At 45.5% G+C, this 26,994-nt stretch overlaps 1 protein-coding gene across 4 annotated transcripts in view; it reads left to right on the top strand.

Moving 5' to 3' along the window:
* Positions 1-2,120: 2,120 nt before the first annotated feature.
* Positions 2,121-26,994, top strand: part of sulf1 (sulfatase 1) — a 122,546-nt gene continuing 97,672 nt past the window's right edge. For 2 of the 4 annotated variants that reach the window (XM_042710296.1, XM_031583647.2), the window contains exon 1: positions 2,121-2,511. The gene's annotated coding sequence lies outside the window, so the exon portion shown is untranslated. The remainder of the gene's footprint in view (positions 2,512-26,994) is intronic. The other 2 variants (XM_031583649.2, XM_031583651.2) reach the window with 2 other exon arrangements.

Here is a 26,994-nt window from a genome sequence, read left to right on the forward strand (position 1 = left end):
TGGTGGGGTCACAGACAGGATGTGGCCGGAGATGGGGGGGGGGAGCGGAGGAGTGAACAGTGTTGAAACCGACCGTCTAAAAGAGACGACTCCTCTCCCAGGGATATGAGAGGGAATTATTGTTCTATCGACTGAACAGAGACAGCCTGCTGGATCGGCGCTGCCCTAAACAATCGCTTCCCAGAATTCAACAGCGAATGACATCATCTTCATCTTCCAGTTCACCCCTGCGAGAAACTGCTAAAGCCTGCGCCAAATGTGTTGAGAGTTATGCAGGATAGAAACGCACTCCTGCACAAGTCAAATTGATAGCGGGCATCAATGCCCCCCCCCACACACACACACACACACACTCTCAATCATTTGGTTCTGCTTTTGCCTTTTTTTTAGTTTTTGTGCCATGTCAGCTGTAAGCATTAATGCTCCGATCTGAATGGGAGAAGGGGCTAATTTGGGATCTGCTGAGAGGCCTGGTCGCTGCAGCACAGATGTCTGCGAAGAATGCGTTTGTGTTTCATGTGCCTATAGGAGGGTGTCTCTGATGTGCTATTACCCACATGGGGCCCTCACATCGTTCACTCAAGCGTTCAGATCCGCCTCAACGTCATGGAAACTTGCTTTGAAATCATTTCACTACATCTCTCTTACTCCCTCCTTCCCTCTCTTTCTCCCTGTAGAGTCTGAGAAATTGAAGCAAGCGACTTGTGGATGTGTATTCCGATATAGATTCAAAACATATAGCAGACAGAGTTAATTATCGGAGTAAGGGGAAATCAAAGGGGGATCTGCGTTGTGCAATGTGTGTGTGTGGGGCAGTGGTTTGGTCTCTTGCTCTGACTAGTGACGTGCATTAGAAGCGGTAAGGGTTATCTTCTCAAGGGTTCAACCGCTCCAATATCCTCTGTTTACCACGGAGTCCCCAGCAAGCGAACACTTTCAAAGCCACTGCGGGTCGAGGCCACCCAGAAGTCTGTGGCGGGCGGATTCACGCCGCACTGAGGCTCGGACCACCATCAGTGGTCAGCTGACTGGCCTCTGTGCCGTATTTATGACAGAACAAAGTAATATTAATCCTGACATGGAGCACAAATAAATCTATGGTGGGGAACAAGTATGCTTTGAAGCAGTATACATGACCGTCCTTGTTCCCAGGGTGTGTGGTTATATGCTTGTGCGTGTGTGTTTAAGGCAGTGGTAGTTGTGTGTGAATATGTATATGTGTTTGAGGCAGTGGTGGAGTGTATATGTTATGTTTGAATGTATATGTCTGTGTGCAAAGCTATAAGTGTGTATGTGTGTGTGTGCTCGTGTGTAAGTGTAAGTATCAGCATGTCAGAGTGTGCATCTCAGTGTGAGTTTGCATGCTTACGTGCTCAGCGTGTATGTGTTTGTGTCCTCTGTGACATATTAATAGGCAAACTAAGGAGAACCCATGGCACACTTGTGTGTGTGAGTTAAAGAGCCTCGCAGTCTTTCCATCTGAGGCGCTTCCTGGCTGCAGAGAGAGTGGAGCTACGGCTCTGTGAAAACTCGACAGATCAGTGCTGGGTTGCTCTGGTGATGTGGGGACCACCATCCCGGATTAATTATGCCCTGAAAAAAAGACAAATAAAACCCGCAATCTGAGGAGGAGGATGTTTGCATGGATGATTTTATGATTTGTTTGATTGAAAACACAATTACACTTTCTTTTTTCCCATTCACTCTCACTCCTCATTCAGAGCTTTCTGCGCTGCAAATATTCAACTCCCTCCCATTGTCATAATTAAACGTTTCCGTTGTGTGCGTGTTTTTTTTTCTTGGAGTGGGCATTTTTGTGTGAAATCATCCCCTCAGAAGTCCTGCAAAACAAATTACATTCTTTCATCTCTTAAAAGAGCTAAGTGTAATTAAAAGCATTTGAAAGGCACTTTTTGCCTTCATTTTGACAGAACAAAAGGACATCTGATGGAGACACGAACTGCGCTGATGCTGTTGTTCTGGGGCTAACTACAGTGAGTGAGTACCAAAGCAGGTAGTCAGACACAAGTCAAATGTACAGGTGTAGCCAATTTCTTATCCTTCCTGCATAAGTTGCATCCGAAATTTGCTCTTTTTTATGTAGGCTACAGTGTGTTTTGGCTTAAGGCAAAAGCGCAGTAAGAAAACAGCTATGGAGGTGTGTGTACCAACTTTTAGCGTTTCCCTGTTACACCTACACCTGCCAAACGTCATTAGATTAGCACAGAAAGCATAAAGGACAACTATCTGTCTGTCTGTCTGTCTGAATGTTGCTAACGGCTAAACTGATAAGCTGCTGTGGCCTGCTTAAAGAGATCTCGGTCAGGCTAATGTTGGATCTTTATTGAGCTAATTGCCCATCTGATTACATTAATTGGTCCCATCTGCGTGGAGATTAGCCTCTTATTGCTGCCAAACCCAGCCGTTCATGCTTTGATTCTGGAGGCTAACATGGCCAGATCGGCTGAATCGCTTTAACTGAGCTGTGTCAGGAAAAATCACGCCATAAAGGTAAGATACTGTTGATCGCAAGACCAGTGAAAACAACACTTTACAGATATTGTGGGATTTGAGTTTTGAAAAATCATATTTTTGTTGAGTGCTAGCCAGAGGTCATGCTAAACGGTGTTTTAGACATTGCTGCACAGGCAGCTTTTCCAATGTAATCATAGATTTGAAATACCATGTACTTTGTCACAGCTCCCAGACATGCCTAAATGTGAACTGATGAAATGTGCTGCCAAAGCATTTCCCCTTCATTCGCAGAACTAAATATGGACATGGACATTGCAGTTTTCATATCAGATTTCGGTCGCTGAAATATGCCGTGGAGATTTGCTTTAATAAAGACAGCACTCTCCCATGGCCAAACCCAGATAGGAGATTACTCTGACCCTGATCTGGCTCACGCTCATCAGATCCCTGCCAGATTAGTGCCAGATCCATCCAGTTGATAGACAGCTGCTGCTATGAGACTGGGCTTTCATGCACCTCACAACCTCCGAGGGGGTTGCCCTTCCCCCCGCCGTGATTGAGGCCTTCCCTGAAGTCTTCCAGGTTGTTTCAGAGAATCTTTGATGCCAAGCTGTTGGCCATCTTAAGTTCATGTGGTTAGGTTGACACTAGGCCACAGTTCCTTAGGCTGACCCTGTTTCACATAAGGTTTGAATGAGTTCTTGGTAATCGCTGCTTGAAGGCCCGCTAAGATTTAAGACTAGCCTCTCTCTATCTAGCTTAAAAGACTCTTAGACCAAAGCATTCCTTACCTGGTTTACGATGTCCTGTGTGCTTTAAAAAAAAAAAAAAAAAAATGTCTTCCTCAGACTAGTGACCACCTTCCACAGGGCAGTGACATTCATCATCTTACAAATGAGTTTGTAATAAAGATACTAATATTTTCCACACATTCAAATACTTTACCAGTGTGGAGTCTTAAGTGGTTGGAGGCTGTTTTTGCCTAGGTGCTTTCCGCAGTTTCATTTATTTTTTTCTATTGAACAGATCCCTTAAGCCGTTACAGATGTAAATGTATGAGTTTTGACAGGTTTCTTCATAAAAGTGTTAAACCCACTCTCTGGTTGGGGCCAGTGAAAAGCGTGGACTTTGCTCCTCGTTCTTAGTCCTCCTGCACTAATAGCCCGGCGAAAGTATGGGCCTTAACTTGCCCTGCCGTTCCTGGTCAGACAAAGGTCACACAGTGCAGTTAAACCCAGCCTGACTCTGGCTCTTCTCGCTATACTGTGAGGTCCGTCCATCTCTGCCTCTAAGATCGGACATTTGACAACCTTGTGTGTGTTTGGGGCAGTGGTGTATGTTTGCATGCTTAGGTGTTGGTGTGTGTATCGGCATATCTGAGTGTGAGTGTGATGTTGGTGTGTGTCCTTGTGTGGCGGTGTGTGTATCAGCATGTGTGAGTGTGATGTTGGTGTGTGTTTGCATACTTATGTGGTGTTTTTTTTGCATACTTATGTGGTGTATGTATCAGCATGTGTAAGTGTGATGTTAGTGTGTGTTTGCATACTTATGTGGTGTGTATATCAGCATATGTGAGTGTGATGTTAGTGTGTGTTTGCATACTTATGTGGTGTGTGTATCAGCATATGTGAGTGTGATGTTAGTGTGTGTTTGCATACTTATGTGGTGTGTGTATCAGCATATGTGAGTGTGATGTTAGTGTGTGTTTCCATACTTATGTGGTGTGTGTATCAGCATATGTGAGTGTGATGTTAGTGTGTGTTTGCATACTTATGTGGTGTGTGTATCAGCATATGTGAGTGTGATGTTGGTGTGTGTTTGCATACTTATGTGGTGTGTGTGTATCAGCATATGTGAGTGTGATGTTAGTGTGTGTTTGCATACTTATGTGGTGTGTGTGTTTTGGGGCTGGGGATGTAGTACGCGTGTGTTAGCGGTTTAGTGTGAAACAACAGAGCAGGAGTCCAAACCGGACCGGTTTATGGTTCTGGGAGCGGAGCAGCTGGTGGTCAGGAGGGGCGTGAGGGTCAGAGTTCCCCAGTAGGTCTCCTAGCTGTAGGTTTCCAGCCAGCAGCCATGTAGTCGATGGGTGACCCACACCTGCACTGTTTCTGAAAAGCATGGATAAGAGTTTGATGATTTCTGTAGGGTTTGGTTACAACCAAAATGAGACACACCTGTTTTCAACTTTAATATTTAGAGGCTTCCAAAAGGCTTGATACACCACAACAAGTGTGTTCAGTTAGGTTTGTACCCGTGCCCTGAAGGAGGGTAGATTTTTAAGAGCGTGCTTTAATATAGTTCATATTACCAAACATCACTGAATCGGAACCATCAGTCCTAAGTGGTACCAGAGAGGCCTTTAAAACCATCCTCCGAGTCCACCATAAGTCACGTCCTTCTGCCTTTTTTTTTTTTTTTAAAAGGGATCATATATTTTATCGGTAGCGATCCCATCTTGGTGGGGAGGATGGGAGGCGAGTAATTTGGGGTGTCATGTGATCAGTGACTGAAGGGAACAGATTCACTGAACTACACTTACCAGAGGGCAACTGGGACTCTGGAACACCACAAAGGACGAAGGGTAGATGAGTAAAGTCTAAATGTAGCAAGACACAGCCTCTCTCTCACTCACACACACACAAGCCTACATTCACATATCACGGACAAGCAAACTCATTTCTCCTAAGTCATGGAATTTGTTCAATCATTTCTCTCGGACGATATATTGACTGGGCACTGGAGGACAGTAGCTTGAGGTGTTTTGGATGTGTTATGATTAGTGATGGCAGTGGACAGACTCCCTGAACTCCACTTCCCAGAATGCCGCTAGGCCTCTGGAACATATCTGGCAGATCAGTTTCATAGTCTGCATGTATCTGGGCCTCTCTCCGTGCACCTCTCTGCTCCAGAAGCGATTAGTCAGTTTATTATTGTTATTATATATTTTAAAGAGTAACAAGATCTGAGGTAGCTCTCACGGCACTCCGTCTCTCCAAAATGTTTTCCTTGCAGCACGCCTCTCTTCTCCTCTCAAGCCCGTCTGGAGAGGCATAAAACAAAATATTATGGCAATAAGGCAAGGCTGGGCTAACATGCTGATATTTATACCTATTGTAAAACACAGATGCTTGATGATGGATAGCATTCTCTCACACAGACACACAGACACACACAGGACAAAAGCCCTAAGGGCAATGGAGTTTAATACCTCTGCTGTAATGAATACGTCTGGTTTTATTTCACACCCTGTATCGATCTCGCGACCCTGTGCTTTTGGATCATGACGCCAGCTAACTTTTTTTTTTTTTGTGTGTCGTATTCGTTTACGGACAGTGTGAAGTTGTGGTGTTTTTGTGTGTGACCGTCACATATGGGTTTTTATTTAAATCATATTTATTACGTGCGCTCATGCTGTTTCATTTTAATTTGTTGCCAGCGCTCCGAGGTTTTTATGCCTGTCACCATTTTTCAAAAAGGTAGGAGCCAGAAAGGATGAAGGGAAAATAAGTGTTAAAGGAGCCAAACACACACTCCCCCACCCTCTCTCTCCAATACATACACACACATTTACACAAACTAACACACATGCTTACATATCCCCACATATATTTATACAAACACATACACACAACACCACACGTGGTACGCATGCACGCACACAAAAACAATCTTTCATGAATTGAGTTCATTCATTTCGCTGCATGAGTTCAGTCCCTTTGAATTTCGGCATTTTTCAGCATCTTTCATCCACTTGTTTCCCTCTCCCCCCCCCCCCCCCCCCTTTCTGCAACTCTAACATACTGCTGAGTCTGTTTGCTATCTATCCCAGGCACTCGTATTCTTGACACTTTTATCAGTTTTGGATAAAACATTTCCAGCTCAAAAGGATTACTGTTGTTTGAGGGGAGATTGCTGATTTAATAAGGTCTCTCGTTGTACTTGCCGGCCATGATGATGCTGCATGCCAATCCCTCAGGCGACTGTAGGAGCCCTTACCAGATGTTTCACAAAAGCAGCACTGTTTATCCCTCCGCTTGATCTGGCATGACTAAGAAAACAAGATCAGAGGGCTACACAATGCATCATAAATCCTCTTTCACATAATCCTAATTGGAATCAACAAGGTCCTGGCTGCATCCATATTTATGCCCTGTTGCTCTTTCCCTAGTCACTGTTCTCTTGGGAATCTGGTCAGGCAGGAGGAAGGGATGTCATTCAGGAAGAATGTATCCCAAAGGAGCACAGGTTGGCATGAATTGTTCTTCTTCCTGTGCCTGAAAAGCTATATTCCTTGCCTGGTGTGGTGGACACCAAACAGAGCTTTGGAGACACACTGGGTTCTGCCTGTTTACCAAGTATTAAGTGTACAAACACTGATGGTACAGTTTAAGGAAGATTTCGGCTGGGCGTAATTGTTCTCCGCTGCCCTGCAGTTTCCCAGCGGCACCGTACCGGTAATGGAATTGAGTGTGGTGTGTGTGTGTGTGTGTGTGTGTGTGTGTGTGTGTGTGTGTGTGTGTGTGTGTGGGGGGGGGTGTGGGGGGGGGGGGGGGGGGGGGGTTCTCTCACCGACCCCTAAGGGGGCGGAGAGGACACAGAGGAACCCAGTGACCCCCCTGGTGTTTACTGGCCACAAGTGATTCCGATTACGGAAACCATAACAGCAGTGGTGCACAACAAAGGTGTGAGCTGACGTGACGTTAGTTTTCCCAAACGGGAGGGGAACAGAACAGAACAGAACGGAACGTCTCCTCAGCTGCTGTGCACCTGCTGCTGCGCCTGGCCGAGCCTGCGGAGATGGGCGGAGGTCAGTCAGAGAGTAGAGCAGAGCAGAGCAGAGCAGAGCAGAGCAGGGGTAGCTGGGCCTCACCGCTGTTCCGAGCGATCGGGGGAAACAGAAGTAGACACTTTAATTGGAGCCTGGTGACTCGTACTGGAAGTGTTTACTAATCGTGGAATACGTCCGTCCGCCCCCAACTCCACCACCACCACCACTGCTGCCCTCACCCCCCCTTTAAAATCCCCATTTCCCATCACCTCTTTCCCAGATCTTGAAGATGACACTGTGTTTCGTCAACACACCTCCGAAGCTGCCAAAAGTATGATCTCAATTTCTCTGGTGAGGATGAGGTCGGATACCCATCCCAGACTCGTTAGGCCAATAGAAGGGGAGTAGGTGTGTGTGTGTGTGTGTGTGTGTGTGTGTGTGTGTGTGTGTGTGTGTGTGTGTGTGTGTGTGTGTGTGTGTGTGTGTGTGTGTGTGTGTGTGTGTGTGTGTGTGTTGAGGGGGGGTGGATGGAGATGGAGAGAGTGGGAAAGAAAGGCTGGACATGATGGATGAACCAGGGAGCGAGACACGAACGGGAAGTGTTCCTAACTGGGGGGGGTGCGACGGTTGAGGGGGTGGGGTAGTTGTCGATTTGGATTAAATCCCTGGAAGTGTCTGCTTGACGTGAGTCAGAGGGAACGACAGCAGGGTTATTTTCCTCTGTCCTCTTTGTGGAGCTTCAAACAAAATTTTAGCAAAAAATGAGTCATAAAACCAGACGATGCTGGCCGTACAAATGTTTCCCGGATTTTTCTATTTTATATCCCGATGAAATGAGGACTGACTAGATGTCAAAAACAGCTGTCTTTAACTGACACTCGCGCTGGTTGCCACCCATGTGACCGTTCAACTTTCCACTTTGATTTATTCAGAAGTGGATTATTGAAAGTGTAATGTTTACATATGAGTTGAATTCCCTTTAATACAACAGTGGGCCATTTGATCCTAAAGTGCTATTGAATTCCCAAATATTATGAAACATTATTTGTCAAGGTTAGAAGGTGAAGAGCCAACATTAGAAAAAGAGCAGAGAGGGAGACAGGGACAGAGAGAGAGAGAGAGAGAGAGAGAGAGAGAGAGAAAGCACTAACTAGGAAAGCGACTCTAAATTGTAGGGAAATTTCATAAAAGCATTTGGAAACCCGCAACTCAAGGCTGAAAACACAATCTGCGGCCTGACGCACAGCCAGGTGGGAACCCTCCAGAAGCACACACATCTTCAGACACACACACTTTTACAAAGCGGGAGCTCTTCTCATAGTCAACAAGTGCTATCAGTGCTGTTTGTAGGTGTGGACACAAACAAGCTAGCGTGATCTCACTGCCACCACAAGCAGGGACATGACTTATGACGGAGGGCTTTCCGTGCCTGCGTACAGTCTCGTTGCCCTGCTTGTATGTTGTCTAGCTCTGCCTCGATGCTGTTTCTGTGATTAAAAGTTTCCCTTTGATAATTTGAGATTCATTTTTGTGTTGTATTATGATTGTCATGACAACGGTTGTACCTGTTATTTTTGACTTGAGACTGGCGAAATGTATCAGACAAACACTTGATTGGTTAATGTTGAGGTTTCTGTGAACTTTGTCAGTTGTTGCTAGGCTTTCAGTTGGCACAAAAATGTGTGGAAAACCACTGTGTCATCAGGTTTTTCAAGATAACCCCTTTGTAGCCAAAGGCATAAAGAAACAATTTATCCAGTCTCTACTCCATCATTTAAGACTTGAACTGACCTGAAATATCCTGACAGCAGTGAAAATAAGCTGCTCAGCTATAAATAATAATGAGGCTACACAGACTTCCTCAAACTTAATTTGATTGAAAACCGAAATTCACCGGGACTCTCCAAACTGTCTCAGGTTTCTGATTGATTGGAATGGTCTTGACCCTGAACCACAATCCTCAATATCGCAATTGATTATCAATGCCTTAATGTCTTTGAGGCCTCGGGGTCACGCATTCATTGAGGGTGAGAACATTTCTTAATTCTCTCTCTCTTGGAGGGTTTGGTTGTGAAAAGTGTCTATTTTCATCTCCACAGTGTAATCCAGAATGCAGTTCTCAAGTCTCTCAGTGGCAGGTTTGAAATAAAACCCTTTTTATTGCTCGGCACTTGCATCAGAAGATTTGAGGGCACAACTTCTGTGCGCTGGCTTTGTGCCGTAAACCAAGTGGTTCCTATTACAGCCCCAGTACTTTCCTTTTGTCGCCCAGATCATCGCTAATGGAACAAAATTCAGCCTCGTAAATCCAGTTCTGTTAGTCATTGATACGGTCGCCACCCCTTCGTTTGCGAGCTGAAAAAAACTTGAATGAGCAGGGCAGGCCTCGGCATTTGTCTCGCTTTCAGCAATTAAGTGAGATTTCTCAGTTTGCTCAGCACCGGCTCCATTATGTCAGCTGAGGGGCTTGGAAATGAATGTATGGACCTGAACTTAAAGAGCCATCTAAGTCCAGTCAAAACACAGAACTGTAGTTGATCTTATTTTCGCTTAACACATTGCCATAAAACTCAGAAGCTGTTCTTTGCCAGCATGAGCGATTATATGTGTGTTTGTGTGTGTTTATGTTTATGTCTCTGACCGTGTGTCCGACTCTGTGTCTTTCTATCTCTGACAGCTTGTGTGTGTGTGTGCGTGCTTGTGTTTTATGTCTCTGAGCGTTTGTGTGTGTGTGTGTCCAACTCTGTGTCTTTCTATCTCTGACAGCTTGTGTGTGTGTGGGTGTGTGCCTGTGCCTGGTTGTGTATGTGTTCGTGTGAGTGTGTTGTAGTTTGCTTGTTTGTGTGTGTGGGCTCTGTGGGGAAACTTTCCCTGCTGTTTGCCACTCCGCTGAGGATAGTTCAGAGGATGTAGATCACCCTCAGTTGTGCCAATCTTCCACAAGAGGGCACAGATGATGTAGCACACCCTCCATTTTTTTTTTCCTCCGCCTGGAGCTTTTGATGTCGCTCCAATGACACGCATCTTGGAATTTTCCCCCCTCATATTAAAAAGCTCTGGCCCCGACGAACTTACTAATGTTCTTACGGGAAAAAGACATCCATCATTAGCTGTTTGTGAAGCTAGACCTCCCTCTTTACTTCCTAGAGGCTGTGTACAGCCCCGGGTTGCCAAAATGAAATGTAATATAAATTCCTCTGGTTCAATTTAGCCTGTTGGCCCCATAGTCTTCCAGTCATATGGTGCCTGGTCGTATGTGATATGCATACTGTTTGTATTGAGCCACAGTTGGTGGTACGTTTTCAGTGTATCAGCTTTTCAGTGTCTTGTTTATGTGGTACTACAGACTGATTAAAGAGCAAAAGAAGAAAAACCTTGTAAATAATCATGAAATTAACGTAAGCAAGTTTATTTCATTTTATTTTATTTTTTTATATAGAAGTTACGGATGAAAATCCAGGAGTACAGCTTGATGTGAAGTGTGGAAGTATGATGACATAAATGTGAACAGTAAGGTTAATTTGCATCTCTGTGAGTTCTATTCCACCTTTAGGAACCAGGAAAATAGGCAAATAGAGGACGTTTCGTGGCCACCCTCCATAGACTCCATTCACACGACCTCATAGCCTAACACTGCTTAGCCGTGGTATTAGAGCTAACATTGTTACCGCTAAGTTACTCTGACAGCTAGCTCTGTGGCTTACGTATCCAAGTTAAGGCATCCTCCTCACGTTTGCAAACTCCGCCAGTTCCCTCAGAGTATATGAAGTGTCAGATGGATGGTCAAATGAGCTGATGATAATATGTGCCCTCTGACATTGGGGTCAAAGATCAGGTTACAGACCTCCATGACCCTGATTGATGTCAACATATGTCGATGGCAGTCTGAGCTATTTGTCCGTGCAGTTGGCGTTTTTGTTTTATTACTAAATGGCCCAGTAGCCTGTACCGAGCCTGCCTGCCAGGGCCACTGAACTTTAGTTTAACCTCATTCATTAGCTGTGGCAATCATGTAGATGGGGGCTAGGGGGTGGCAGGGGGTAGCAGGGGTCACACCCTGCTGCCAATTGCTTAAATGACCATTAACAGGAAAAGGAGATGGGATGCAGTAAAAGAATGGAGGCATTCTGGGAGTCCCATTAACCTTAAAGCATTAAAACAAATGGCCCCCATTCACAGTGTGTTTTTTGTAGCATGGCTGCAGACATACAGTAAGTGAGAGGTGATGCTGTAATAAAGATTGTGTAGATGGTAGTATCAGTGAAGTAGATCACTTGTACATGCAAGCAAAGAAATGCAGACAAGTTACTGAGCCTCCCCCCCCTGTTGTGCTGTGAAAAGGAGCCTAGCATCTGAAAGCCATTGTGGGCTGAAAAAGTGTGTCTTTAATTCTCACGTTTGGCATGCAAAGGTTTTAATTTGAAACGTGAGCGCTGCTGATTGCATTCTCTGGAGGCGCTTGTTTTCTCTCTCTCTCTCCCTCCTCGTGTTCTCTCCCTCTCTCGCTTTCTCTCTTTCTCTCTCTCCTCATGTTCTCTCCCTCCCTCTCTCTCTCCCCCCTCACGTTCTCTCCCACTAATTTTCTCTCTCCTTCTCTGTTCATCTCTCTCTCATCTCCCTTTTTTCCCCTTCTCTCTCTCTGTTTCTGTCTCCCTCATTCTGTTCCCTTTTTCCTTCTCTTTCTCTCTCTCTAATTGATACCTAAGCCCAGAGACGGAGGGTAAACATGAAGCAGCTGCTGGAACACTGCTGTATTTAGAGGAGCTTCTCCTTCCCACCATGCATTGCTGGTCAGGGGACAACAGAAGCTTGGAGATGGCCACACAAAGGCAATATTTGCTCAACCCATCCTTGCACAGCGCTTGAGCCTGGCAGCCCTCAGTTTCCCATGGGATTCGATTCGTAGCATTCACAACCTAACTGGGGGATTTAATGGAACGATTCTTTGATCTGTGGTGGTAGGGTTTGACTGGGCAAAACAGAATGTAGTCCTTTGTTAGATGGGTTCTGTCAGATTTGGGACACCTTTCCAGCTACTTTATTTCAGACGATGGCACACGATCTATTCACATTCTTGGGTTTCTTACGATATTTGAAAGATATATCTCTAGCAATTCTGCCAGCCAGTTTTTTCATCTCATTTGTTACAGTATGTTCAGCTCAAGATGTTCATTATGATGTTATTCACCCACCACACTAAACACGCTTGACCTTTTGGAGTGTCTCCGTTTATTTTAAGCCAATGGTTACCATATGCCCCACCACTGTACAGCCTCCTCTAGGGCCTACACTTAATGGTCTGCCATCCAGACACAGCCACTTTGTCAGAAAACAGCCTCTTCATTCGACTGGCACCAGAAAGATGATCACCATGCGACTTGTTTCCGTTTCCTAAACCAGAAGCGAGTGATTTGTTCTCTGACATCTGTTGTTTTTCTGTTATTTTTCTCAAAGTCATGAACAAGACAGTGAATTGCAGAGCCATCCGTATGTCACAGGAAGCCCCAGAATAGTTGCTAGGCTATGAATGCGGCTTGTTTGCCCATGTCTCGTCTGTGAGAATAGCTGAGGCCAGCAGTGGGCCAAACCTTGGTGACTGACTTCTCTTCCCATGGCCTGTCTAAGTGAAACGAACAAGAGGAATCTCATTTAAGGGATGACCCTTTAGAAGGTACCCTGAATTGAGCGGATGGGATGTCAATGAATGGGGCTGAGGTCAGCCGTTTGACTTGGTGATGTTCCCCCTCAGTGTGTGTGTGTGTGTGCTGGCTGTATCTTTCCAATTACGCTGTGAGAGAGGGAGAAAGAGAGGTGTGTTTAGAATTATATTAGTGTCCCTCTTTTCATTTTCATGGTCTGTTTGATGAACGAATCATTCATTCCATCCTTGGGGTTTGTAGTCATTCTGTGGACTTGTTGTGGTGCAGCCTGTTTGGTCCAAGCTGTCAGAAGACAAGCCAGAAGTGACAAAAATGCTCACGGAAACTCAGTCTTGTGTCATTGCGCTCTCTGTCTTGACACACGGTATTGTAAAACCTTATGGCCTTTTAAAGCTTTTCTCTATTGAAATGGCTCAATTTAAATTGGAAAAATGTATTATGAAGTTTCAACGTTGTTATGGTATTCTATTCAGTTTTAGACATTAAGTGTTCTAGGCTGTCCAGTCCTAGCTGACATGGAAAAACACGAGAAGCAAAATTGAAGACTTCTGTGGAAACTTGATCTCGTACTTTTTGCATGCATGGCTGTGCATCCATATGCTTTTCTACTAATACCGCGAGTGGCAGTCAAACATTCATTTATGCTGTGTCAGTTTATACCTCTTGTCTGTGGCACTTCCATACATCATGACTCATGTCTTTAATTTCCCATTTCTAAGTAATTTAAGACTAAAGTGTCTTTCAGAGAGATCTATTCCCCGCTCTGTTCTGGCTCCGTCATAGCTAAGACTAAGGCTTTAGGACAAAGGAGTTCCGGAATCCTGATTGACCTTTTTTTTTTTTGTAATAAATTCACATTAATGGCAGTGTCTGCATTCAACTTGTTCTGTTTCCACTGTGAAGAGCCAGCGTCCTCTCTTGCCTTCTGGTCCTCATGTACATCAGCTGAAGCCCCTATTACTGAGACTGAGCCCCACACTTTCTCACTTGACATTCGTAAGACTACTTTTCCTCAACACAGCTTAGTGGCATAGGCCCAAAAGCATGTGTGTGTGATGAATGGTCAGACAGATGTGTGTGTATGTGTGATACAGAGTGTGCTTGTGTGTGTGTGTGTTTCAGAGAGATGCAGGAAATGTTTATATAAGTGTGTGTGTGTGTGTGAGGGAGAGAGCTTGAGTGTGTGTTTGAGAGGGATGCAGGGTGTTTATATGTGTGTTCGTGTGTGTGTGTGTGTGTGTGAGAGAGAGAGAGAGAGAGCGATGAGAGCAGAATGAGGCTCTACCACACGTCGCCAACTCTCGGCAGAACCTCGGGATCGTAAAATATCAAAGCGGCGAGAGCAAAGGCAGCCGGGCGTTTTCCTGTTGATGTTGAGTACCTTGGCGCTTCGCTCCTCTCCCCCTCCCTCCGCCAGGCCGCGGGAGATTCGCAAACAGCGCCGTATTGTCAGAGGGAAGTTCAGGGCGCCCCGAGAAGGCCTAGAAATGTTTGTGCAGGGAGAGGAGAAGGCTGTTTCCAGTGGGGTTTTGTGGGGATGGCGCAGAGCTGTAGCCTACTTCACGGCCCTCCGTCACGTCAGAAAAGGGTGTGCGTGACTTTTATGGGATGAAAAAGATCCTCTGGTGTGAGATTAAACAAAACAGATAAAAGGAAAGGGCGGTAACTCCTTTTTTTTTTTTAAATGGTGTGGCACAGAAATGCTTCTCTAAAGACATGTCAGGGGCAGTAGGCAACTCCCTTTTAAAAAAGCTGAAGCATAAACATCTTTTGTTAAAGACCTGCGTTCAATGGTGATAGTGTCAGTAGATACAGTAACTCTCCTTTAAAATGCTGATGTACTGATATCTTCCACAGACATAGTGTCAGTAGATACAGTAACTCTCCTTTAAAATGCTGATGTACTGGTATCTTCCACAGACATAGTGTCAGTAGATATGCGCATAACGAATGCACAGGCATCTTCTCTTACAGTCATGGGGGCAGTCACTACCACACACTGATAATGGTGATGCACAATGGTGACTTCTTCTCCTAAAGACCTGCTCTTCTACAGACATGATGTCAGTAGATAACTCTCCTTTAAAATGGTGAGGCATAGGTATTGTATACAGGCATGGAATCATTTGGTTAACTTCCCTGTCATTACTCGCTAACTCTCTCTCAAAATGCTGATGTACTAACATCTCCCACAGACATTGAGTCTGTTGATGACCTGTTTGATAATGCACTGGCATGTTCACTTACAGTCATGGGGGCAGTCACTACCACACACAGATAATGGTGACTTGGCACAATGGTGACTTGTTCTCCTAAAGACCTGCTCTTCTACAGACATGAGGTCAGTATGTAATTCCCTCTGAGAATAGTGATGCAGAACAGTGACATTGGAGGTTAGAGACACGTTATCTAAAAAGCCCTGCTGTTCTTGAGATCAATAGATAAGGTGTCCTGCTGAGCAGTTGTGACCTTCTGTCACCTTCGGAGATGCAGCCATTTTGTTTTGGTGGGTGGGTGGTGGCGGCTCTGTTCCCAACTTGAGACATAGTTTGATTGAGCTCCATATGACAAACAGAGCAATTATAAACACTTGCATTGAGATTTTGATGCATTTGAAAGTAAACAGCAGCACATGGTCTTGCACCCCCCCTCCCTCCCCCCCAGTGACTGTCAACCCCAGTCATGTGCCTTTGGGAATGTCATTGCTCAATCAGATGGCATTAATATGACAAGCCGAGTATGACAGATCCCTTACAAAAGGCACAGCAATGCCGAGTACATGTGTAGTATAAGACTTTGATTGCACACATGAAAGGACATTCTTCTGCTATTAGGAGTTCTGTGTCTATAAATTCACACTGACAGAGACAGGCTGAGGCTGCTGACGGAGGCTACGCAGCAGAGAGAGGGACCGCTGGATGTCTGTGTAGGGCTGAGTGTCTGTGTAGGGCTGAATGTCTGTGTAGGGCTGAGTGTCTGTGTAGGGCTGAGTGTCTGTGTAGGGCTGAGTGTCTGTGTAGGGCTGAGTGTCTGTGTAGGGCTGAGTGTCTGTGTAGAGCTGAGTGTCTGTGTAGAGCTGAGTGTCTGTGTAGAGCTGAGTGTCTGTAGAGCTGAGTGTCTGTGTAGAGCTGAGTGTCTGTGTAGGGCTGAGTGTCTGTGTAGGGCTGAGTGTCTGTGTAGAGCTGAGTGTCTGTGTAGAGCTGAGTGTCTGTGTAGGGCTGAGTGTCTGTGTAGGGCTGAGTGTCTGTGTAGGGCTGAGTGTCTGTGTAGGGCTGAGTGTCTGTGTAGGGCTGAGTGTCTGTGTAGGGCTGAGTGTCTGTGTAGAGCTGAGTGTCTGTGTAGAGCTGAGTGTCTGTGTAAAGGTGCAGTGTGTAGTTTTTGTCATCAAGAAACAATGTCTTTTAGAAGGCAAACAATGGCATTTCTGTGCATTTGCCGACTCAGTTTCAGGACTTTTGTTGCATTTCACTGTCCATGACGGTTGCAAAAAAAACGCATACAAATAAATGAAATTAAGAACCAGGATGTAAAGAAATCACAGACATATTGTGACACACCAGAATTGCGTCGGAATGGTTGGTCTATGAGCATTTTAGTTCTTGACAAAAAAAACACGACATATTGAACTTTTAAAGGGACGGAGGATGGGGAGTTTTTTTTAACGCAGGGTTAAGCAAACAGGGGAGTTCACCGGAGCCTCTGACAGGCCATGTTTGACGTCCATAGGCAGGAACGACAGGAAGAAGGGACCATGGGTGTGGAGGAGAACTGGAGGGGGTTTGGGGGGAGTGGGTATGAGGGGGGTGGAGGGGTACATAAATCAGCTGACTGACGGAACAGCGTGTCAGAAGGAGAGAACTCAACACCAGCCGTCACTCACCGGCCTCCCTCTAAGTCAACATTTGTCAAAAATCTCAACACTGCAAACCCCACCAGAATATAAACATTGACACGACCATGCGCTCTCGAACACACGCACACACAGACGCATACACACACATACGGAGGGAAACGTATTTTATGCCTTTAATCAACACTGGCTTTTTCATTTACATATTTCTCTCAGAAGTAAATAAACCGATAAGTTATCACTCATCATTCTGCAGTGGTTGTTCTCTCTTTCAGCCGAATTGGAGTATGATTTTTCTAGGCCACTTAACAGGGTGTCATTGTCTAATGAGAGAGGTTAGCGCCGGCTCCACGAGGAAAAGTGAACTGCCTGAGTGGAGGATCCTCCAGGGGTTCACGCTCTCAACCAGATGGCCAACAGATGGAGGAACCTGTTGGCCCAGAGAGAGGGAGAGAAAAATAAAAGAGAGAGAAAGAGAAGATGAGAGAGGGGTAGAGAGGGTAAAGGGAGGGAAAGTAATAGACAGGCAAAGGAAGACAGAACCTGAAAGAGCTAAGGAGAGTGTTATAAAAATGAGAGAGAGAGAGAGAGAGAGAGAGAGAGAGAGAGAGAGAGAGAGAGAGAGAGAGAGAGAGAGAGAGAGAGAGAAATGGTTCAAACAGAGCAGGAGTTGGGAACGAAGTTGAATGAGATGGTAAAAAAAGGAAGCTAGGAAGGTATGGAAGAGAGACACAAGGTGAGAGAGAGAGAGTGAGAGAGGGACTGTAAGCCTCACAGTGATGAGAACGCAAGAGCGCTTTCACACGATCAGAAAGAGGGAAAGGCAAAAGCAGGGGCGGGGTGAAGAATGATAAGTACATTTTTGGCTGGGTGAACTAAAGTAAGTAAAGACGCCCCTGCATTTCCTGAGAAGGCAGGTGCAGAGCAAACTGGGAGGATGTCATCAGTGTGTGGTGTGGGCCAATTTGTAAGCGAGAATAAGTGTGTTTGTGTGAAGTATGTTTGTGTGTACGCATGTATGGTGATAAGCAGATGGGGAGATCCCTTTGTGATGCAACTGAAAGCGAATGATGACGGAGGGACACAGATGTAGGGTGGAGGAAGAGAAGTGTGTGTGTGTGTGTGTGTGTCTGTCTGTCTCTTTGTTTGTGTGAGAGAGAGAGGGAAAGAGCACTTCCCGTCAGGCTATCTGTGAGTCTGTCCAGCATTGAGCAGAGACGCTGAAGATGATGAGGACACAGGGCCCTATCTAATAGATCGCTCAGCCGGGATGCGATGTCTATTATTTATCATCAGAGCTCTCCGGAGAGGAAGCTCGCAGGGCGCGGAGCCAAGCTGAGTGGATTTGGCTATTTTTACAAATCTGGGCCACGCACACAGGTTCATCAGGAAACCCATATTTAAAACTATTCCCCTACAAGGCAACCCAAAGGAATAGAAAAAACTGGAAAAAAACAATCTCCGGGTTCTCATTACAGACAAGTACTGGCTCATCTTGAAGTGATGATGATTGTTTAGACTGTGGTCTGGTCCTTTCTGGGAAATTACTCTCAAACAATCTATTATTAGGAAATGATGGGGGCTGGTAAATGTTGTGGCAATAGATCAGAGGGCGAAGAGATGCTCCACCAATTGCCAGTCCTTTTCAGAAGGTCAGTTAGACACCTCCGCACGATGACATCATTCCAGCAAGTCCAAGAAGGGGTGGGTGGGTGGGTGGGTGAGGGAAACAAGCTGTGAAATATCTAAATATTTGGAGAGTTATGGAGTTATGGTTTCATTACTGACAATCTGTTGACCCTGGGTTACTGGGTTTTTATTGCACACACACACTGAGCTCATTGGCACCTGGAAAAATAGTGTCTGTGTATGTGTTTTCTTGGGCATGAAGTGTGTGTAATATCGGCCACTGAAAATTATCCATAGCAGCAATACTCGCCTTAAAGTTAGAGTCTGTGATTTGGCAAAAGGTTACTGAAATTTGAGCTCCTCAGCCAATCAAATGGAACTTTTCCCTTACTTGCTCCTGTCTTGATTGGCTGGAATTGTCTATGGCTCGGTTCAAGCCGTTCTGTTTGTTTCTCATTTACAGAACTATGTCTCTTAGCATTTTATGAAGACTTGAAAGGTAAAGAACATTAGTAAGGTATACCTTACTGAAGTCATTTGCTTTTCTACACGTGTTTCCCAAACCATCTCTTTAGAGTTCCCCTAAAAGAAACCTCCTGTACACTTTAAGATGCTGAATCCATGTTTCTGGCATCGATTATTGCTATTCACATAGGTTTGAACAACCCTTACAATAGTATCTCTTACAGAAGGTATACTTAGCTGAGGACGTTGTGGAAAACCCCAGGACTGTGTATGAACACCAGAGATGTTTTTAGTGTACACACAGAATGGACAGCGAGAGGACTGTGAGGAATAATCTGCTGAAATTGACATAAAGTGTATTGGATTAGAATAACAGATGGCACCTATTAAGCATATTATGTAAATAAAGAATGGCCAAAGTAGTGTCAAAAGAGGTGCTGGTATTTACCCTCACATGCACAGGGCATTTCTATCATATGATCGTCTAATGGGGATAGACATGACTTCAATGCGTGGTGACCAGAGTGTACATCTGTGGACAAATTGGTGAAATTTTGGTGTCGGATTTCAGTGAGAAGCAAAGCTGGCTGTCATGGTGTGACGCTAGCACAGCCCTACAAAAGCATCTCAAACCTTTGCTGTTTTCTGTCTGAATTTGGACCACCACCACTTGGACCACAACACCACATTCGCACACTAAACACACCAGTCGTTCCCACTTACACCAGACTACCTTGTGGTTCTCCTCTGACAGTTCTTGTAATGTACATCTGGGCCATATGTTAATGTTGGGTTGTTTGATGCCCTTTCGCTGTGGCAAATGCCCCATTGTCACTTAATAATCATTATCTCCCTCTGTAAAACAAAAGCAAAGGCAAAAGTTCTCAATCGCATTGCCCTCTAAAACCCTCTAATGCTTAACATGGATCTGTTAACTGCTGGCACCTCTTTTAGCTGACAACTTGGTCCATTCAGTAGTGGGGATATCTGTTCTGATCACCTTTGTTAAGGTGTAAAGCTGTTATATATCTGTTCTGTTTGTTGAGGTGTAAAGTGAACAGTTGCTCTCTGTTGAGTGTGATTAGGAGGCAGAGGTGTTTACAGAGGACATTGCCTACGACCATTTTGGTTGAAAATTCATCCGAGTTGAACATATAATGATCCTTCTGTCTTAGTTAAACCTTGACCTTTTACATTCAAAATACCTGTCAAGATCTAAAGCAGCAGTAAAGTGATTCAAAGAACTGTTTCTTTAACAAGATTTGTCATTTTCTGCAAAGATTTTCTGCATTATCTGAAACAAAAACGCTGATTTCTTGACTCAATGTTACAACACTAACTACAACTAGAATGTAATGGCTGCATCAGTGCACTTGAAGCTGCTGATTGTCTTGCTAATTATAGTGGTTAAGTTTATGTCAACGGCATGTCGTTGCAACATAATGGTTTGCAGTTGTCTACAGGTTCTCGCGGCTCCATGCAAACCTGGTCTCAGCCAGGTCAATGATGGTTATAAATGACTACTGGAAGCTACTCCGAGTCCCATTGCCCCTCCTCTTTCCTTCCTGTTCTCCCGCCCCTCTACCTGTTTTAAACAACTTTTAAAACCGCCAGGGCCTGGCTGCTGGCTCTAAAATGCTAATTTGCCTGGAAAATTGCCAGGGCCCCCTCCGGTCCTTTGTGTGCATATGAAAGTGGAAGTGGCCCTTAGTTAGGCGAGTTCAGATACAGGTGAGCAACAGCTGCTGTTAACCCTCGACCCGCCTTCTGTGCGAGAAAATCGCTTCAATTATCAGAATCCAGGGCCCCGTCGTCGACAGGAAGTGAAGCTTTACAGCCTTGTCCAGCCAGAGTGCTCTCTCTACCGTTACACAGACTGGCAGACAGTACACAGGCGGGGCTGTACACTGTAAAAGCCACACTTCACACCTGAGGGTTTGCATAAACAATCCCCTCCGTTCATTGCCTGGTTGGACTTCGCACAACAATGTTAAAACTGAAATGTTCCAGGTTTTTCATTTTATTGAATGGGGGGAAAAAGGGGAACTTCATTTATTTCGTAATGACCTCTCTTTGAGGAGATTAGACACTTTTCATTTCTCTTCTGGGAGTTCGACTGGAAATATTTTAAGGGGAACTACTTGACACTGAAAGGTGTTCAGTGTTAATTTGGAATTTTGTTTTTCTTCGCCGTAAAAATTCACAAATTGAGGCTCACGACGCCCCTTGTCAGGCTGATTTACCTGCTCAGACGCGGCATGCACATGCCTTCACCTAAATCAGATGTTTGTTTTTTGATAAACTAAATTTAAGTGCCCATAAAACAGGGTTGCCTCGAGTGGCGGGTCAGACTGTTTCTCCAGGGAACCTCCTTAAAATAAACTGTTGGTATTCCGCATGAATCCTGAGGGAGGGCGCGCATAAACCGAAATTCTCCTCTCAACTGGAATCTCTTTGTACCGCATGGACTCCCTCAACCCTTCTGAAGGCTAAAATGAAAAATGATACTGGAGAAAAATTAACTGACGAAAGTTTGTTTGGGTACCGTCTGAATTTTTCTACACGTAATGACTGACTTAAAAAATGACTCCCTTCTTAGAGTGGGGTAATATTTTTTTTATTACCATGTATATGTTTAGATATTACACAAATATTAAAACAAAGAGATCTATATGGTCTACACTTGTACCGACATAAAAAATTAAGTACTACCTCAGTGAATATACAGACTGTTAATCTCACAGCAGGATGCATTTTAAGTGGCAGGTCATGCATTTCTGACTAGAGTCCTACTGATTCTTCCACTTAGAAGCACGGTGTATACACTTTCATGGACATGTATACTTTTAGTATACACTTAGATAAAAGGTGACCAGTGCTAAAAGCTAGACATTTTATTACAGTAATTGTATTTAATGCACAGTTACACAGTTACACTCCTTGTCCCACTTTGTCACCTCACTGCTTGATTGTTTGGGAGAAGGAGCTCTCAGAGATCTGATTTAAGAAGGGTTTAGAGTATGGAAGCCTCCCATGGTCATGATTATGGACTGCCTCAATGTTTTATCCAAGTGATCTACAGGATAGAGGTGAACACCAGAGGCTTCCAGAGGGGGGCTGGGGGGGGGGGGGGGGTGTCTGCCTGAATTTGTCCATTTGCCTCCTACACACCTCTCCCAGATGTGTTTGGAAGATGTGGTCCGCTTGTGGCAATGGTGCCGGCAGGACATGCTTGTAACCCATGTTGCTGAAGTCCTGATAAGTTCAGCAGATGTTTTAATTTATGGTGAGTCTTTCCTCACAGGCTTTTGTGTTTAACGGATTCCAATGCATTCAAACCCATAATGGAATGGACGTTTATTAGCCTGTTAGCACTCAGCGCTAACAAAGAGAGATTACAAATCTCTGCTTTCCTTGAGCTGTTGTGACAGGTGTGTTGAATAGTTTACAGTTTGACAGAAAGGGTTTTAAAGCACTTTAACATGTTAGAATGGTGAGTTGCGGTATATGTGGCCAGGGTGTGGGGTTGTAAAATGAAGTGAAGACCTTCAGATCCAAATAGGTCGGAGTGAAGCCAACCAGCTTTCTCTTTAGTGTTGATATTACGCTTGCTCTGTGTCATAACCTTGACAAATCACTTGTGTGACGGAGCAAATTTTGGTCTGACTTCTCCATCTTGCACAATAGCAAGCCAAGGCGTGGGATGACTGGGCGCTAGCGAGGTCCGCTGCAAGCACTGAAGCCCACGCCTCCCTCATCACAGTGGGCCGAGAGAGTGGCAGCAGCCCCATAATAAACACCAAACAGTGGACGTTGCTAACGCGGCAGCCCCGCCAAAAGCCCGCCATCCGTCCAGCCAGGCGGCCCTGTGCTGGGAAAGAGGGCTGGAGAGGGCCAGGGTCTGGGACTTTGGAGTCCATGGCTGGCCGACACCTCCCGCGGCTCCAGTTTACTTTATCCCTGAGCTTGTCACAGGAGAGGCACACTCTAAAGCACAGCCAGCCCAGGCAGAGGGGAGGGGGGTGCATTTGGGCATTTCTGTGTGCATTGTCATCCTTTCGGGAAATAACATCACCGTGCCCTGGGGCATGATGTTCTTTGATGACCTCAGTATCTCGCAATGACTATGTCCCAAGTTGCTAATTGTTACTCACTTGTGATTGCGTAAGCAGGATGTAATTTGCTGTGCTAATAAGGGCTTTAGATGTTAGTTTTATGCCAGTGACTTGTTGCTCTGCCAACCAACCAGGGGTTGAGAGAAGGAACAAAAAAAAAAAAAAAAAAAAAACTTTTGGTGATGGGAGCAACCAATGTTGCACTGGGGAAGGATTTTCAACACGCACCAGTGCACCCCAGGGCAAAATAATGCCCTCATGTTTACAGTGCTAGGGAGACTGAAGAATGTTGGAAATGTAGCTGTCTTTGATGCAGTGCCCGTGCCCATCGCACCACGGCTCTTATCATTTGTAAACGTCCTACAGGAATAATCTGTGCCGTCGGTTGGCCAATAAGATAAACCCATCATGGTCTTTTTTTTTATGGATAACTAATCTGTGTATGGGTCAAGGCTGAAGTTCTGTTGAAATGTACGTCTACTGTCTTTGGCAAGGAAGTGATGAAGCTTATCTCGATCAAATGTGGCGTGAAACAGATGCGCATTCTACCCATGTTTTCCCTGATGATCCTCATTCAAGTTGATTACAGCAGAGATCCCCCCCCACCCCACTCTTTTCTGTGACTTCAACATAGTTTTTTCCAAAATGGGATTTTCTCTCTTCTTTTGTTCTATTATTCTGTCAGGGACTGCTCTGTCTCACATTGATAGAACAGTTGGATCAGACCATTTCCTCTCATCCTTCCGCTAAACAGCTTGCCTGGATTCTTCTCAGAGACGTCAAACACAGCCAATGGCCCCGCGCTTCACACAGCCCTAATGGAAGTCAGATCACAACAAATCACATCCCACATTTTGAAACGGTACGTGGAGAAAGAAGAAACTGTGGTGTAAAGACGGGGGATAAATGAGACCGTGCATATGTGTGGTGCACTTTAAGTTCAAAAGGAGGGACCAAAGGAATCCATTGACATAACCAGCGGCAACTGTGTCGGGGTGTGTCTGCCCATAGCCCCGTGCCCTGCTGCGACGGCATTCCTCCCTGACCATCAGTGAGTGTGTGTGTGTGTGTGTGTGTGAGTGTGTGTGTGTGTGTGAGTGTGTGTGTGCGCTCTCCCCAGGCCAGCAGAGGAGCACCCCCTCCTGAAATGTATGAGTCATTTCCTAAGCAAAATATAGAGTTGCAGTGTAAGTGCTCGTATCAGCAGGCCTTTGGGAGCGGCGGGGTTGACAATGGCTTGCTTGGAGCTGAGCTGTTTTGGGGAGGAAGAGGAGGGGGCAGCAGACACAGTGAGCCAGTGCCCCTGAGCCCTTGTGGCGAGAGCGAGTGACCGAGGGAATCAGAACGAGCAGACATCTGGAGAAAAGAGAAAAGAAAGGCTAGAGCATCGGTTCCCAAACTGGGGTACTCGAAGTGGTTCAGGGGGTACGCGGGGAGAAAATTTCCGCGATAACAGAAAACGGACGGAATTCGCAGAATGTACCGTTTGAAACAGAATTGCAACTTTCAGACGGAAACATCATTTTGTGCATCAAAATCGCCCAAATTCCCCTGTATTTTGTCCTGCAAGGCTGTATTTCTTTCTAATAAATACAACAACGATCGCAACGATGAACAAGCATTAATTAGAAAACAAAACCACTGAGAAAATGTCACGTCTGTGCTGAACTCCGCTCCTACGCAGCTGGAGATTAAATGTCTGAAGGGGTACGGGACTGTAAAAAGTTTGGGAACCACTGGGCTAGAGAGATGTACGCACCTGAATGGGAGACTGGCAGCCTGGGCTAGGCCTTCTCTGTGTCCGGAAGGTGCAGTCCCTGATTCTAATCCTGTGCACCTTTTTGAGCAAATTCAGCAAATGTGTCCTCGCGGCCCTCTAGCGGTCCTAACCGTAGGTTTCACAGTGTCTGCATGGTAGAGTAGCACAGAGGAGAGGAAAGGAGCGGAGAGGACAGGAGAGGAGAGGAGAGGAGAGGAGAGGACAGGAGAGGAGAGGACAGGAGAGGAGAGGACAGGAGAGGAGAGGAGTGGAGAGGAGAGGAGAAAAGCACAGAACAGATGTGATACCTGTGTGTTTGAGACACTGAGAAAGAGGGAGGGAGGGAAGGAAGGGCTGGGGGGTGCGGCAGATGGACTGGCAAAGAGAAAGAGGGCTGTGTGTGTGTGTGTGTGTGTGTGTGTGTGTGTGTGTGTGTGTGTGTGTGAGAGAGAAGGAAGGAAAGATGCAGAGAGCTGAATGGGGAGAGGAATGAAGGGCAGAAAAAGGTTACTAGGGAGAAAGAGTGAGGAGGTGAGTAAGCATAAGATGGAAAGAGGGTGTGTGTATGTGCGTGCGTGCGCGACGTGTGTGTGTGTAGAGCCCAGAGAGTGAGTGAGTGAGGACGTGTTGAACCAGGACGAAAAGTGCTGATGTTGATCTTTATCCAGACGCGGTGTACCTGGTCTTGTCCACTGCATCACACACAGACCTGCGCCTGGCTGGATTTATGATTTGTGGAAAAATCTGGAGCGTACAAGCTCTCAAATTTAACAAGGTCTACCAAAAATAAGGCTCTGTGTACACAGGTGTAAATTTCAACAGGCTGTACGATTCAGGAGGCATGTGGCTCTTGACTGTTTCACTCCATAAAATGCCACCTCTGGCCTGGGGGCTCACTTAGTGTCTGTCAGCACTGCTTACTCCTCCCAACCAAAGAAACACAAATAAACGATAAGGCAGGTATGTAAATACCCAAAAGCTCCATTAGAACTTATCATTCCAGGTGTTTCGGGACTTTAATGGGTTGCGTATGAAGACAGAAATAACATTCGATCATGGCATGCGTGGTGTGGTGTCATTGCGGACGGGGGCCTCTGTGGCAGTGAGGTCATGAAATATCATGTCAGTACGACGTGGAAGTTATGGGCTGTTATTTCAACACCTTGTGCTGAAATGTCAAACAAGCAGCTTGTCGTGCCTCCAAATCCATCAGCTTTGCAATCTGGCTGTTTCGATTTAGGCAGCACGTCAGCTTTGGAGGGGGTGGGGGGGGGTTACGTAGTTCGTTTCCCTTATCCCTGCGCTGTTTAGTTGTGCTGTGTAACTCAGAAGATACACCATGCCAGTAAACCATATGCATTGATTTTTCTTTAATGATCTGTTGGCATTAAAGCTTCCAAGGACATTGCCCATATTTTTATACCATGGCTCAAGCAGATGAAATGCGCTAATAGGCATCTTGGTTGAAAGTCCCAGGCTCAGTGCTTGATGTAAGTGGTGGCATTTGGGAGCTAGCGCGCTCGCACGCTCGTTCGCACACGACCAGCTGCCTGCCTATTCCACTTCCACGTGTTAATCCTGGTGTCTCTGCCCCAAACGGCCCTTTTTTACTAGCCAGCCCTTTGTATCCCAAGGCTACGAAAATAAACACTTCAAAGTGAAAACTCAAGCGCCTGTTCCCCCTTACACACCAATTATGCATGGGATATCTGAATTTCGGGGCATTTCACCCATCAGAGGGACCTGAGAGCGTCAAAAAAAAGTAAACGTATGAACAGGTGGGTCCCATTTTGGGAGTCTTTCACTTGCTTTGGAGAACTGTCATGGTTCGCACGTCCTGATAAGGTTAGAATTAACACTGAAAATCCTAGGAGAGCTTTGGCCATGTCCTGGGTGTTGTAAATGTGGAGGATTTAATCAGGAAAGTTGAAAACTTCAGCTCTATTTGTTTGGCTTGATATAATGAAGGCCTGCTGCTAGGGCGGTCGTGCTCCAACAAGCAGGAATGAAAGTAAATTGAGGACAGTTATGGCGAAGTCAGGCCTTGTGATCAGGCCTTGTCCATTTGTTTTCCTTTACGCACCACATGTGCGGACTACCACAGAGGGGTCACCCATCCTCTTGAATTTCCTCGCCAGCTATCAATGCAGCGCTTTCTTGTTTTGAAAAGGAATGAGCTCTGGACAAAATGGCCTTGCGGGGTGTTTTTAGACACAGTAGCAACCTTTAATTCAAACTCAGTTAAACCTTAATGGGTGTAAGTTATAGTG

Source organism: Clupea harengus, chromosome 17 (assembly GCF_900700415.2).
Source record: "Clupea harengus chromosome 17, Ch_v2.0.2, whole genome shotgun sequence".
NCBI lineage: Eukaryota > Metazoa > Chordata > Actinopteri > Clupeiformes > Clupeidae > Clupea > Clupea harengus.